The 11,353-nt window shown below is 44.8% G+C and overlaps 3 long non-coding RNA genes across 3 annotated transcripts; 2 read left to right on the top strand and 1 right to left on the bottom strand.

Moving 5' to 3' along the window:
• The first annotated feature begins 1,881 nt into the window (after positions 1 to 1,881).
• LOC137474685 (uncharacterized) lies at positions 1,882 to 7,232 on the top strand. Its single transcript, XR_010999455.1, has 3 exons — positions 1,882 to 1,988; positions 4,828 to 4,915; positions 5,659 to 7,232. It is a non-coding gene; the product is annotated as an uncharacterized lncRNA (long non-coding RNA).
• LOC137474689 (uncharacterized) lies at positions 3,371 to 5,534 on the bottom strand. The gene is made up of 2 exons (XR_010999456.1): positions 5,207 to 5,534; positions 3,371 to 5,071 (listed from the first exon to the last, which is right to left on the bottom strand). It is a non-coding gene; the product is annotated as an uncharacterized lncRNA (long non-coding RNA).
• Positions 7,233 to 7,343: 111 nt separating the features above from the next.
• LOC137474693 (uncharacterized) lies at positions 7,344 to 10,324 on the top strand. Its single transcript, XR_010999463.1, has 2 exons — positions 7,344 to 8,212; positions 8,346 to 10,324. It is a non-coding gene; the product is annotated as an uncharacterized lncRNA (long non-coding RNA).
• Positions 10,325 to 11,353: the final 1,029 nt, after the last annotated feature.

An 11,353-nucleotide genomic window follows, 5' to 3' on the forward strand; every position in this document is an offset into this window, starting at 1 on the left:
ATAGTGTCTCTCTGACACACTGTACTTGATACTTCTGAGCTATTTTTCCTGGAATACCTATGTATGTATTGTTTGATTGGGCTTTTTTAATGACTAATTGTAACATGGAAGTGTAGTTTTTGTCACTGTGAGGTTCATGTTGAGGGAAAAGTTAGTTAATAGACATGGTTTTGTGGAATAGGTGATTTATCTTAAGGGGTGCTACACAACCAAAGTGGCGTGTCATCTTTGATAAAGGTTTGGAAGATGCCTTGTCCTTTTCTGTTCTTGCAGGAAGGAACTTTATTCACTCCTTCACCCATGCTTCATGAATGAAAGAAAAACAGCCTCACAAATATGTTTGCATTGTTTATTTGAATTACTTGACATTTTCCTCTTTTGTTTCCTTTTTTTTTTCAAAGCAGTTTGTTGGTGTGCTGTGGGATGAAGAAAAAGTGTGACACTCAGATCATTAAAGGGCATTTTCAGAGATCTTTACTCTTCATTACTTTGTCCTTTAAAATAAAAAATGTCAGCAAGTTTAGAAATAAAAAAAACTTTACTGGTTGAGCTGACCAGTTCTGTAATTTCACTGTAGCAGCTGCAGTACTGAAAATGAAAATAGAATGAGGAAGAAAGCTGTTGCCATTCAGGTTAACAGTTTTCATTGAAAGTAAAAGCCTGTGGTCTCTCTGCTGTTTTCATTTACTGTTAGGCCACACAAAGTGGTATTAATGTAAATGACCACCAAGGTCCTGCTCGTGTGATGAGCACTGCATTTCCATTTTGCTGACTGACTTAGTCTGAGAACTTTGCTGGTGACCAATTTTGATTGAGGCTAGTTATATACTTCTTAAATTATGACTTGTGTTAAGGTTTCATCTGGAAGTTTGGCTGTAGTCGTAAGTCAGATGGCTGTGGCTGAGTAGCACCTGACACCACACCATGTAAAAGCTTTTCCCTAGCCTGAGGTGTTACTTAACTTAGAAGAAGAAAATTGCTCATATTGAGTACCCACTAAAATGTATGGGAGTTTCTGCTCTCTTGTGATCTAGCAAGATACATGATAGTTTTGGTGCTGGCTATTGAGGTTTACCTAAACCTGTTTTTTTCTGAGCATAAACCTGAAGTTACTTTATCTGAAGTTATCAAAGGTAGGTATATGTAGGGCATTGGGTGGAGCTAGGATCCTGAACTGAGCAGGAGTCCAAGTAACAACCAAAGGCTTCAATGCTGGCCACAGAGCAAACAAAAAGTTATTTGTGAAACTTATTTTACCATGGAAAAGAAAAAAAAATATAAAGAAGCAAATAAACAACATGGGTGGTTTTGCTGTTTTTTCAGCAGTGATAAACCTAAATGCAAAGGAGTTTTTTCAAAACCCAGCCTCTGACTGAAAACACACACTTTGGCTACTCTGAAGCTGAAGGGAAGGCATTGCCGTGTGTTACTGGAGACTGTGTGGCCAGCCAGGGCGTCAGCGAGCTAAGAGGTATGACAAATTCATGCCAGGGAAAACAGCTCACACGCAGACTTCGTCAACCTTGTTTTCATGGCTTTTGTGCCATGTAAACAAGTTGTGGCAGCTGCATGTGATAAATCTCTGCGCAAAGCAAAAATAATTACAATAGGGAGGGAATCTTGACCCTGGCGTCGCTGCCTGCGTGCAGGGAGGGGGTAGTGTCTCGCTGCCTGTTGTGGGGGGTGGTTTGTGGTATCCCACATGTCTCCCAGCTTGTGCCATGAGGTCAGCGTACATGGCTGTAAAACCGTTGGCGCTGCAGCAGCTGGCCTCGTGCTGTGGGGGAGGGAACGGGGCGAGCAGAGCTGGAAGCTGGGCTAACTCGCACGGCTGCGATGCTGGCTGGGAGAACAGCAGGATCCTGCTGCCCGGACAGAGCGGGAGGGCGTGCGATAACTTCACTGGAAGAGGGGAAGCAGAAGAAAGTTAGCAGCCATCAGGGAGATAGGGTGTGTGGTGGGGAATCAGTTTTCCCCTTGGAGATGAGGTAAGGCTGCAGTGGGAAGCCCAGCCCACAGAAGGTGCAGTGCAGCTGGGAGTCCAGGTGCACCGTGACCCTGTTCAGGGTCACTTTTACACCTACGGTATTTAGGCCACTTGCAGTTAACTGTGTCCTGCCTGTCAAAGTCTGTTTTCCTTTGACATTTTTCTTCAGTCACTTATGCAGGGTTTTTTGGTAACCCTTGGAGCTTTATATTATCTTTAAAACTCATTTAGTTTTGGTGTTTTTTTTTTTTTTTTTTTTTTTTTTTTTTCTTTCTCTACTTGGCATCTTGCAATTGTCAACTTCCCGCCTGGCTTTTTCCCAGTAGGGATTACTGGCACAAATACAGCTCATGTTCACTTTTCAGGACATTACTTGTTTAAAGTCTCCTGTTCACCAACTGCCAGAGTTGTTACATCTCTGTCCTGTTTCGCTGGTTCAGCAGGCTCTTCTCCCATGAGTTCCAGCCTTCAGACTGAAGGAGAAGAGATTAGATTAGCCACTCACTCTAGCAAAATGTCACTTAGAGTTGTTGCTGTTCCAGACATGATAATTGTACCCATGTGTGCTGTATGTGGTTCGATGTCTATTCCAGTCCTTGTCACGACAATGAGTGCCTGGAGTTCTGCACACACAGAAAATCATATAAACTGGTGCTTGCTATGCTACAAAGTAAAAACTCAGGCTGCTTTCTCCATCTATATTTTGCATGCACTCCTGCTGACAGCTCAAAGCCATTTTGCTCACCTTTCCCTTTGAAACTGGCTTTATTTGCCTTCCTTTTTCTTTCTGAAGCTGAGGTGTCAGGTGTGGGACTACAGCTGGCAGGAATCTCAAGTCCTGCTACACACATTTGCAGAACAGGGTAGCTTTCACCAACAGGTCAACTGCACAGCCCTTTGTAGCTCTGCAGAGCTGCTTCATTGTGCAACATGAATCACAGTCCCTGAAGGTGATGCAGCCATGAATAAGTCGCATCTGCCTCCCAGCTAATCTGTGTTCCACTGCATAGCAGGGTTTCTGCCAAATTCCATGTGTTTCTACTGACAAACAAGGTGTTGATCTTTCAGCTGCTTACACAATGTGTAATAAACCTGTAAAGAGGCACAGAGGTAGGAGTACTTTGAATTAGTGACTTAACTGGGGGGAGGAGGGGGGCACAGGTGGCAGATTGTGAGTTGAATGAGTGCAGCTGACAACCATCTAACCCTGTTTATTTTTGGAAAGCTTTCCTGGGACCACAGACCAGGGCTGTGGCTGCTTTCTCTAATTGCAGCCTAGGCAGTGCCTGCCCTGGGCAGCAAGCCCTATCTCTAGGTGTGTAACAACATGACCCTCTCGGAGTGAAGAACCCTTGTCCAGGCATATATAAACCCTGCACGTGGTTTTTGTTATGAGCCTTTCATCACATTAGTTAGCTGACGATGAAGGGGATTGACCTGATTACGATGAGAGTGGGTCAGTCCCAGAGCTGTGAGTTTTGCAGTAGATATATCTATGTTTACCTGGCTTCTCTGAGTCTTTCCATCTCTGTAGAGTTGCCACACTGCTGGGGAAATAGTGACCTGGAGCTCCTCCATGAGTGACATTTCACAAGTTGGCAGGACTCACCTTCTTTTTGGGAATATTTGTTTTTATATGTAGAAGTACAGAAATAATTCCCAACTGTGAGGCCTATAGTTTTACTAGCACTGCATTCTAGAAGTGTACAGAGAATGTTTGATCCTGGCTCTGAAGTCCCTACAGCCTGATAGCTCTGTGGAAAATCATGTGTCACACACTCCATACTTGCTTTTGCTTCCTCTCCAAAACCAAACAGTTAGGGCCTGAGTGGCTTCCATTAGGGATAAACTATTTGGTTTCTTTAACTGATGTGTCCTATCTAGTTTCAGCATAAACCAAGTGTTCTTCCCCATCTCAACTTTTCCTCTGGTGTTTTAGCTCTTTTGCAGGAGCAAAAATGTTTTTTTTTGTTGATTGGCAAATAAATTTTAGTGCTTAGCTGGGGGCTTTTGGCCTTTAGAAGCTTCTCCTGTAGAAGCTGTTGATGAAAAAGATAGTCTTGATCATAATTTGACATCAGCTTATAGATTTTACCAAGAAGCAATTTTGTGTGTGTGTATATATATATCTATATCCCATATATATCCCAGTAAGGATACCATATATGTATTGGTCCTGGAATTTATATAAAAAATTAAAGTCATTTGACCAATGTGAGAAGAATGTGATGTTCCCAAGCTTGCTTTTATAAATTTGTATAGCTTGTCTTGGAAATTGTTCTGGATAGAGGACACATAACTTATAGTAAGTATCTCAACGGTTTTGTAATTTTCCTGAGTAAGCATTCAGCTGTTTTGCCAGAGCCTGTAATTTCACTTCCTTTTCTAGCCTGCAATGTTCTGATTGCTTGACCTTGTGTCCAATGTTTTATTTTGTTTTCTTTTGCATTTCTAGTCTCATTCCTTGTTTGAACTCTCCCTCTATCATTTCTTTCTCTGTTTGACTTGAGAGTGCTTACACAATATCACGCATAGTCCATTTAACTAAGTTAGAGATATTTTGACTAGTTTTGTGCTGTTTTGAAAGGCATCTGATCTCTGCTACTCCACTACACTAACCACAACAGCAAATCTTGCTCTGATGCAAACAGATCAACTTCTGTTCATGAGAGAAAGCACATTTTCCCTGTGTAGATAGCTCAGCTATTTTCTAACTTCTGCTTTCTGTGTTGTGACGGGGTAAGGCAAAGAAAACAGCAATTAATGATAAAATCCATTGGGCATTTACAAAAATGGAGGGATTATTTTTAGTTTTGAGTCAGTGGTGTTGCTCGTTTCAGTGTGCTTTCAGAGTCCTGGCTCTGCTGCCATGAACCTTCTCCTGGTGAGGTGTGAAGCAGACATTCCTCTGCCAACCTGAATGAAAAGGTCAGTTCAGGTTATTGTATTAAACACTGCTTAGGCAGTTGCTTCTGTAACTCATTCTTCATGCTAAATTCAGCTGGCTTGCATACAGCTAAGGTATTTCCAGTGATGTGCTGCCAGCTTTCTCCAAAGGCCTCCTCAAAAGTTTTTCTTCCTTAGCTGGTGATATGTGGAAAAAACCTCTTTTAACTATCTTGGTTTAGTGTATAGATTTGCATCTGCAAATACTGTCTGTTTATACTGTCTGTTGTAAAACAGTCAGTCCTTCCATCTCCCTTTCCCTACCAAACCTACCTTGTCCCCTGCTACTGTGTCCATGACACCTGGGGCAGAGAGGAACTTCCCAGTCACCCTCTGAAGGGGGAGTGACATCTCTTACCATCTCTTTGAACCCTAGGAGGAGGTGGTGGGAATGCAGACATACAGGTCTCCCCATGGGAGAGTTCGCACTCGGTCCTGCAACACTTTACTCCTTCACCTGCATGTGATCATGGGGTGCTGGTGGTCTTGGGGAGGGCAGCGTGTGAAGCCCAGCTGGGTATTGTGCCAACAGCCAGCAACACTCTCTGAGCTTCCTCTGATGTGGCAGTGTGAGTTTAAATAAGCAAGAGGCATGAAAGGAGGTGTGTGTTGCGGGGGGGGGGGGTGGGGAGGTGGAGCTGTGTCAATTTCTCTCAGATTTACACTGATAAGCAACAGGTATTTCCGCTGTGAAAAATTTAATTTCCTTTCCTTTTGAAATGCAGTGATGCAGAAGCCCAGGTTTCCTTCCACGGGGTCAGAAGAGCAAGGAGGGCTGCATGGACCAGCTGATGCCTGTGTTGGCCAGACTCTCCCCATCTGGCAGAAGTGACTCATTGGTGGCATGACCCAGGCGCTCTGTAAGGCTTGTTGAACTCAGGGGGAGTTTGACTTCAGATCCTCTACTTCCTTGAAGATTTGCCTTTAGTCCTTGCCTTACCCCAGCCCTCATCTGCATTTGCTATCCAGCCTGGGCTGAAGTGATCTGCCTCAGATGCCTTCCCGCTGCCAGTGGCTCCCTTGTTTTAGGGTGTGGGGAGCTGCCATTGCAGAGCTTAAGCTGCTGCCTCCACCTGGGGCTCATTACATGCTGCTTCCTCTCCAGCTGCCAGGGGCCTGGACAGGGAGCAGGGAAATCGCACGCAAGGCGCTTGTAAAACCCTCAGCCCTGTCTGCCATTGGAGTAAGAGCTGGCTGAGCCTCCCTCCCTGCAGTACGCTCTTCCTGCCCTAGGAAATCCCCTGCTGCAAGGCAGCCCAGGAGATCCACCTTGGGGATCTCAAACTGTGTCCAGTCTGCACTGGTTGGGTTACAGAATGAGAGCTATGGGTTTTTAGAAAACCCTAATAAAAGCTTTTGATTATACATAAGAAAAAAACCAAAAAGTGATCCTGCCTGCTCCCCAGCTCTGTGGTTTGCCTAAACTCACTTCCCTGGAATACACTGGAGATTGATCTTTGAGAAATGATATCTAAAAAGCCCACATGTAAAAACTTAACTATTCCAGCGATAGGATCATAATCTGCCTTTGATCCTGTAAATTGTTGAACCACAACTCTATTCATTGCCCAAGGACTGCAGGAAATGTACACGGGGTTATGCAAATCTCTAGGAGAGGGAATGTTTTGCAGGAAGGGGGGGGGGAAGATGGCTCTTGCCTCAAGTGTCAGTCTCTGGATTGCAGCTGAATAGTTTGGCAGTCCTCACGCTCTCCTGTGTCACCCCGCTGCCAGTTCCCACGGCTCCTACCCCTCTCTGCTCACCGTCCAGTTGTGCAAGTCTGGAGCGGCGAGCTTTTTTCAGATCTCCCCCTGCGTGTGCTGGTGGCATTTACAGGCAGTGTCTGCAAGCTCGGTCCTTCGTCTGCATTCTTCTTCGAGCCACCACTGTGAGTGCTGTGTTCATGTTTCGTCTCTAAATCCCCACGATTTTTGCCGGCTGGGGATGTTTGCCTGGGGTGGGTCAATCTGATGGTAAGACACAAAACAATTTATTTGGGAACCTTGAGGGGAGCTAAGCCTACACCAGATCCCAAACAAGGCAGGACAACAGCAACACAATAAGGGCATGGCCAGCAGATGGGAGCTGTCAGGCAGGACTTTAATTTTGTGTAAAATGTGAATTTTTCTCTTTCCTAGACTTGCAAAAGAATAGTCAAAACCCTTGTAAAGACACAGGTTGGGTGTAGTGTGGGAGTACATCCATCAGCAACACCACATTCAAAACACGAGTGCTTGATATCCTAACCATGGCCCAAGGTTACAGATCCTGAGAAAAAATAAAAATAGAGGTACTTTGATACCTTCTCTGTTCTTACTTTTTTTTTTTTTTTTCTTTTTTTTTTTTTTTTTTTTCTTTTGGTAGGTAAGCTAAATGGCATGACACTGGACTTTGGTATTTCACCCAATCTACTTCAATTTGCATGTCGAAGAAAGCTATCAAAAGGCAGGCTGAGCCCACCACTGTTCAGCTGCCCTGGTAGGGCTGTCCTGACAGCCATGCTGTGGTGGTGTGCTGTGCCAGGGAAGGCTGTGCTGCATCCAGAGCACTGCCCAGCCTTTTCCAGAAGCTGCGTATACCGCACAGGTACAGGGGCTGCACACACCAGAATGTGGGGCAGTGCTGCATCAGCTGGGCAGGAGTTTGTTTTGCTGTTTCTGTTTGGTTTTTTCACCTCGGTGATAATTCTTACCCAATGCGTGATCTCTGCTCTATGTACTTTACTACCCCTTGTGATAATCAAAATCCGGCCCTGAACTTTTTCACTACAAAGGAAACAAGAACTTTGCCCTGTTGGCTGTTAACAGGGCACTCAGCGATGCCACAGCCTCTTCTCATGTGCAAAGACCCCCAAAGTCTGTGGAAATCAGAGTTATGTGATGACAGAATGCTTATTGTTTTTTCACCAATGTGGGTGGAGATCAGGTGAGACGCGGACATGAGATTTCTGGTGTCAGACTCCTCTTAAAAAAGGAGCAGGCACCCAACCGATTGTTGGAAAAAAACCTTTAAATGCCAGGACTGCCAATAACGTGCTGTGTACGGCTCAAAGTGCAACCTGTGGTGGGTTCAAAGCTCTGAAACATTAACCAGACCTTGGGCCACCGTCTGTAGTTGCCGCTGCGTGCCCACAGCATGGCTCCCGGGAGCGGGAAAGGAGGGTGGCACTGTTATTATCCGTGCGGAGAAAGGGCACAGCGGTGTTTGCACAGCGCGGATGGAAGCGCTGGTGGTGGCCCCGAGGCGCTGGGTGCACGGCGGCGGGGCAGCAATGACAAGGTACGAGCTTCCCCGTGCGGGGAACAGGGAGAGCCAGGCGCTTACATCTCCTGTTGAAGGGCTCTGATGAACACTGCGGTGATGGTGGTGGCGGCGTGAGGCTGTCCTTCCACATCCACTCTTTTGTATGCAGGTATAACCTGCCTCAGGTGAAATCCCTGACTCTAAGCCTCCCCCTGACCCCAAATGAGGTAAGGCTTGTGAGAAGAACAAATATCATTTATGAAATTGCAGGTTGCAATAGCAGGGGAAAAGGAGAATGCTAGAGCTGCTTCTGGGCCCACACCTCAGATGGTTTGGAGCTGGGTGGTACTTTGGTGGTGTTTTCTTTTTTTAACAGTAGTAAGGTGTCCTGGAGATCAGATGCGGAAATATGAGAAGCCAGAAAGCATTTCTGAGCATTCAAGTGTCGTAATCATGTTACTGCTCCTGAGCTCAGCTGACACAGGACACAGGTAAACATCTCCCACTGCCCAGGTAGGTGACGTTATATAAATCTTCAGAACACTCTGAGGAATAACAAGTCTTTTGCAACTTTGCCGTCAAACTCTGAAGGAGTTATGCTTGGATGATGGATGGCAGTGGTGCTCAGTCGTATTCTGAGGCATAGCACAGCTCCCAACTCCCTTGCAGAGGCTTTATCCTCAGATGGAGGGAGGGTTCATGAAGCTGTGTGTCAGTGCTGACTCTTGCAGCTGTAGAAATTTGTCATTTCCTTTCCAAACACCAGCACCCTCAGCAAGGCAGTTGGCCTTGGGCCAAAAGCCATTCCTGTAGTGTCTGTTCCTGCTATATACATGTGTGATGTTAACTCACCTGATTCCTGATGTGGGTTTCTCCACAACCACTGCCACATATCTGTATCTTGTCAGTGTAGTGGCTTTGGGAGCAGCCTCTTCCATTATCAAGCCTTAAAGTGTGTTTACCTGAGAGCATGTTCCTGTTCAGGGGAGCAAAGCAATGCTTTGCTGTGCTTATGCTGAATCACTGTTACCTGGCAAGGATTTGGGAACTGTGAGATCATATTTTATTGTAGCATATTACAGCTGCAGAAAAGGTATTGGATTCTGGGTTTATATCAAAAAACTAATACTTGATCTGGATGATAAAATATTTAGGTCTAGAACTTTGCCTTCACAGCTCTTTGTAAAGTAATTGCTTTAGTAGTAGTGGCAGAAGAAAGGACATGCTCATTTATGATGCTTTAAATCAGACAAATAATTTCTAAAGACAAATAACAAAACCATAGCAGAGCTCTGGTGCAGGGCTCCTTCTTGGATTGTAAACACTGCAAGACAGAAACCATCAATATTTACAGTGTTCAGCCCAGCACAGTGCAGCTTCTCTGGCTGGGCCTTTAGAGGCACTAATAGGAATATTAAATCATGCTGAATACCTTCTTGCAACATTTACAGTTTAACGATAGCCAAGCGTGTGTGTGCCGAATACTGTGGATTGTGAGCATGCAGCACCAGAACCAGAAAACCTGCGAGGAGCCAAGCCCTGTGATATCTTCCCCCTGCCATGTGCACTGCAGTGGCCAGGACCCTTTCTGGTGCTCCCAATATTCATCAGAAGCAACTTAGAAGGAATGATGCAAGAGTAAGTGTGTTACGGCATGAGCTGTCACCAGTTGTGCCAAAGACTGTGGATTGAAAAGTCAGGGGGGAAAAAAAGCATTAAAAATACCACTCCTATGTTGCCCTGTGGGCTCACAGAAATGTGACACAGAGAAGAATTAGCCTTTTGCGGTTTCATGTTTCCCTGACCTTTTAAGAGGGGAAGAAAAATCCAGATCCAACTTCTGCTTCCACTTACAATGCTGAAAGTACAGAGCAAACGTAGCACACTGGCTCCTGAGGTGCGAGAGCAGAGTTTCACGTTGCCTATTGAAAAGCAGAGAGAGAGCTGAGGTGTAAAGATAATTTAACAAAAGCTGTGTGAGTTCAAAGATAAACCTCCATCTCAGGTAAGTGTAATTATTAGTGTTTGAATGTAATTTTGGTGTTTAAGGAGATCCATTCAACCTGCTCTGGTGGGATTTCTGGCTTGGTGTCAGTGTGAGGTAAAGCAGAAAACATGGCTCCTAGAGCACAATGCCCTCTTAGGTGTGAGCAAGGGATGTGCCACCGGGGAGGACTCCTGGGCACCAGCACTGCAGCTGACAGCCCCTGGCAGTGGCATCCCTGCATGTGGCAGGGATGCTGTGACAGCACCAGTAATCACACCACTTGACACTTGGGAAGGTCTTGAACCATTAGCATTAAGCTCACACGTGCTACTTGATATGAAAACAGTTCCAGTTAGAAGTCATTTCAGAATTGTTATTTTCACTTATGCAGCTGTTGACAAACAAAATCTGCTTGGATTATACTTTAATGACAAACTCCGCATGCTTCAACAGGTTTTCTTTCTTTTGGCTTGGTTTCTTGGTTTTATTTCCCACCTTCCACTAAAGGAAACTTTTATCTCAGAGAAAATACAGAAGGTGGGCTGCATCCTACCTGAAATCCCAGCATTGCCTGGCAGAAGCTGATAGATATTAATCATCACAATGAATGCAGTACTGCACACAAGTAGCTTTTTTTACAAGCACAAGGTTGTTAAGCAAAGGATGAGAAACACGTGGAATACACTGCAGTTTGCCAGTGTATGGCTGGGTTCCCAGGTCTGTGTACGTTCTTGCAGACAGGCTGCAGTTGTCATGATGCTATTGCCAGGAAAGATGTAAACAAAAGGAAACCTCTTGTCAGTTGAAGCATTAGGTTAGTAATACAAAAGAGTACTTTGTGGAATTTTTCAGATCAATACACACCATCTATTTGTCAGAGATGTTTTCGTCTTATGTGTAGTCATACAGTCTCTTTGACGTAAATCACCGTTTTTTTACATTTTTTAAATAACAGCAGTACTTACTATGTGGTGAATCAGGGTAATGAGCAAGATCAGAGGATCCTCTTGCAGAGGATCATAACTTAAAATTCATGTGTTTTAGGCAGAGCATTTCTGGATTCACTTGAAGACTGACACATGGACATGTTTCCATTGAAGTTGCTACAGGTTTGTCTTTATGTATGCCTCCACTAAATTTTATAGCTGGCAATTAGCCTTGGGATGAAGTCTGGTTTATCTCCCAACACT

This window comes from Anomalospiza imberbis, chromosome 1 (genome assembly GCF_031753505.1).
Source record: "Anomalospiza imberbis isolate Cuckoo-Finch-1a 21T00152 chromosome 1, ASM3175350v1, whole genome shotgun sequence".
Classification (NCBI taxonomy): Eukaryota; Metazoa; Chordata; class Aves; order Passeriformes; family Viduidae; genus Anomalospiza; species Anomalospiza imberbis.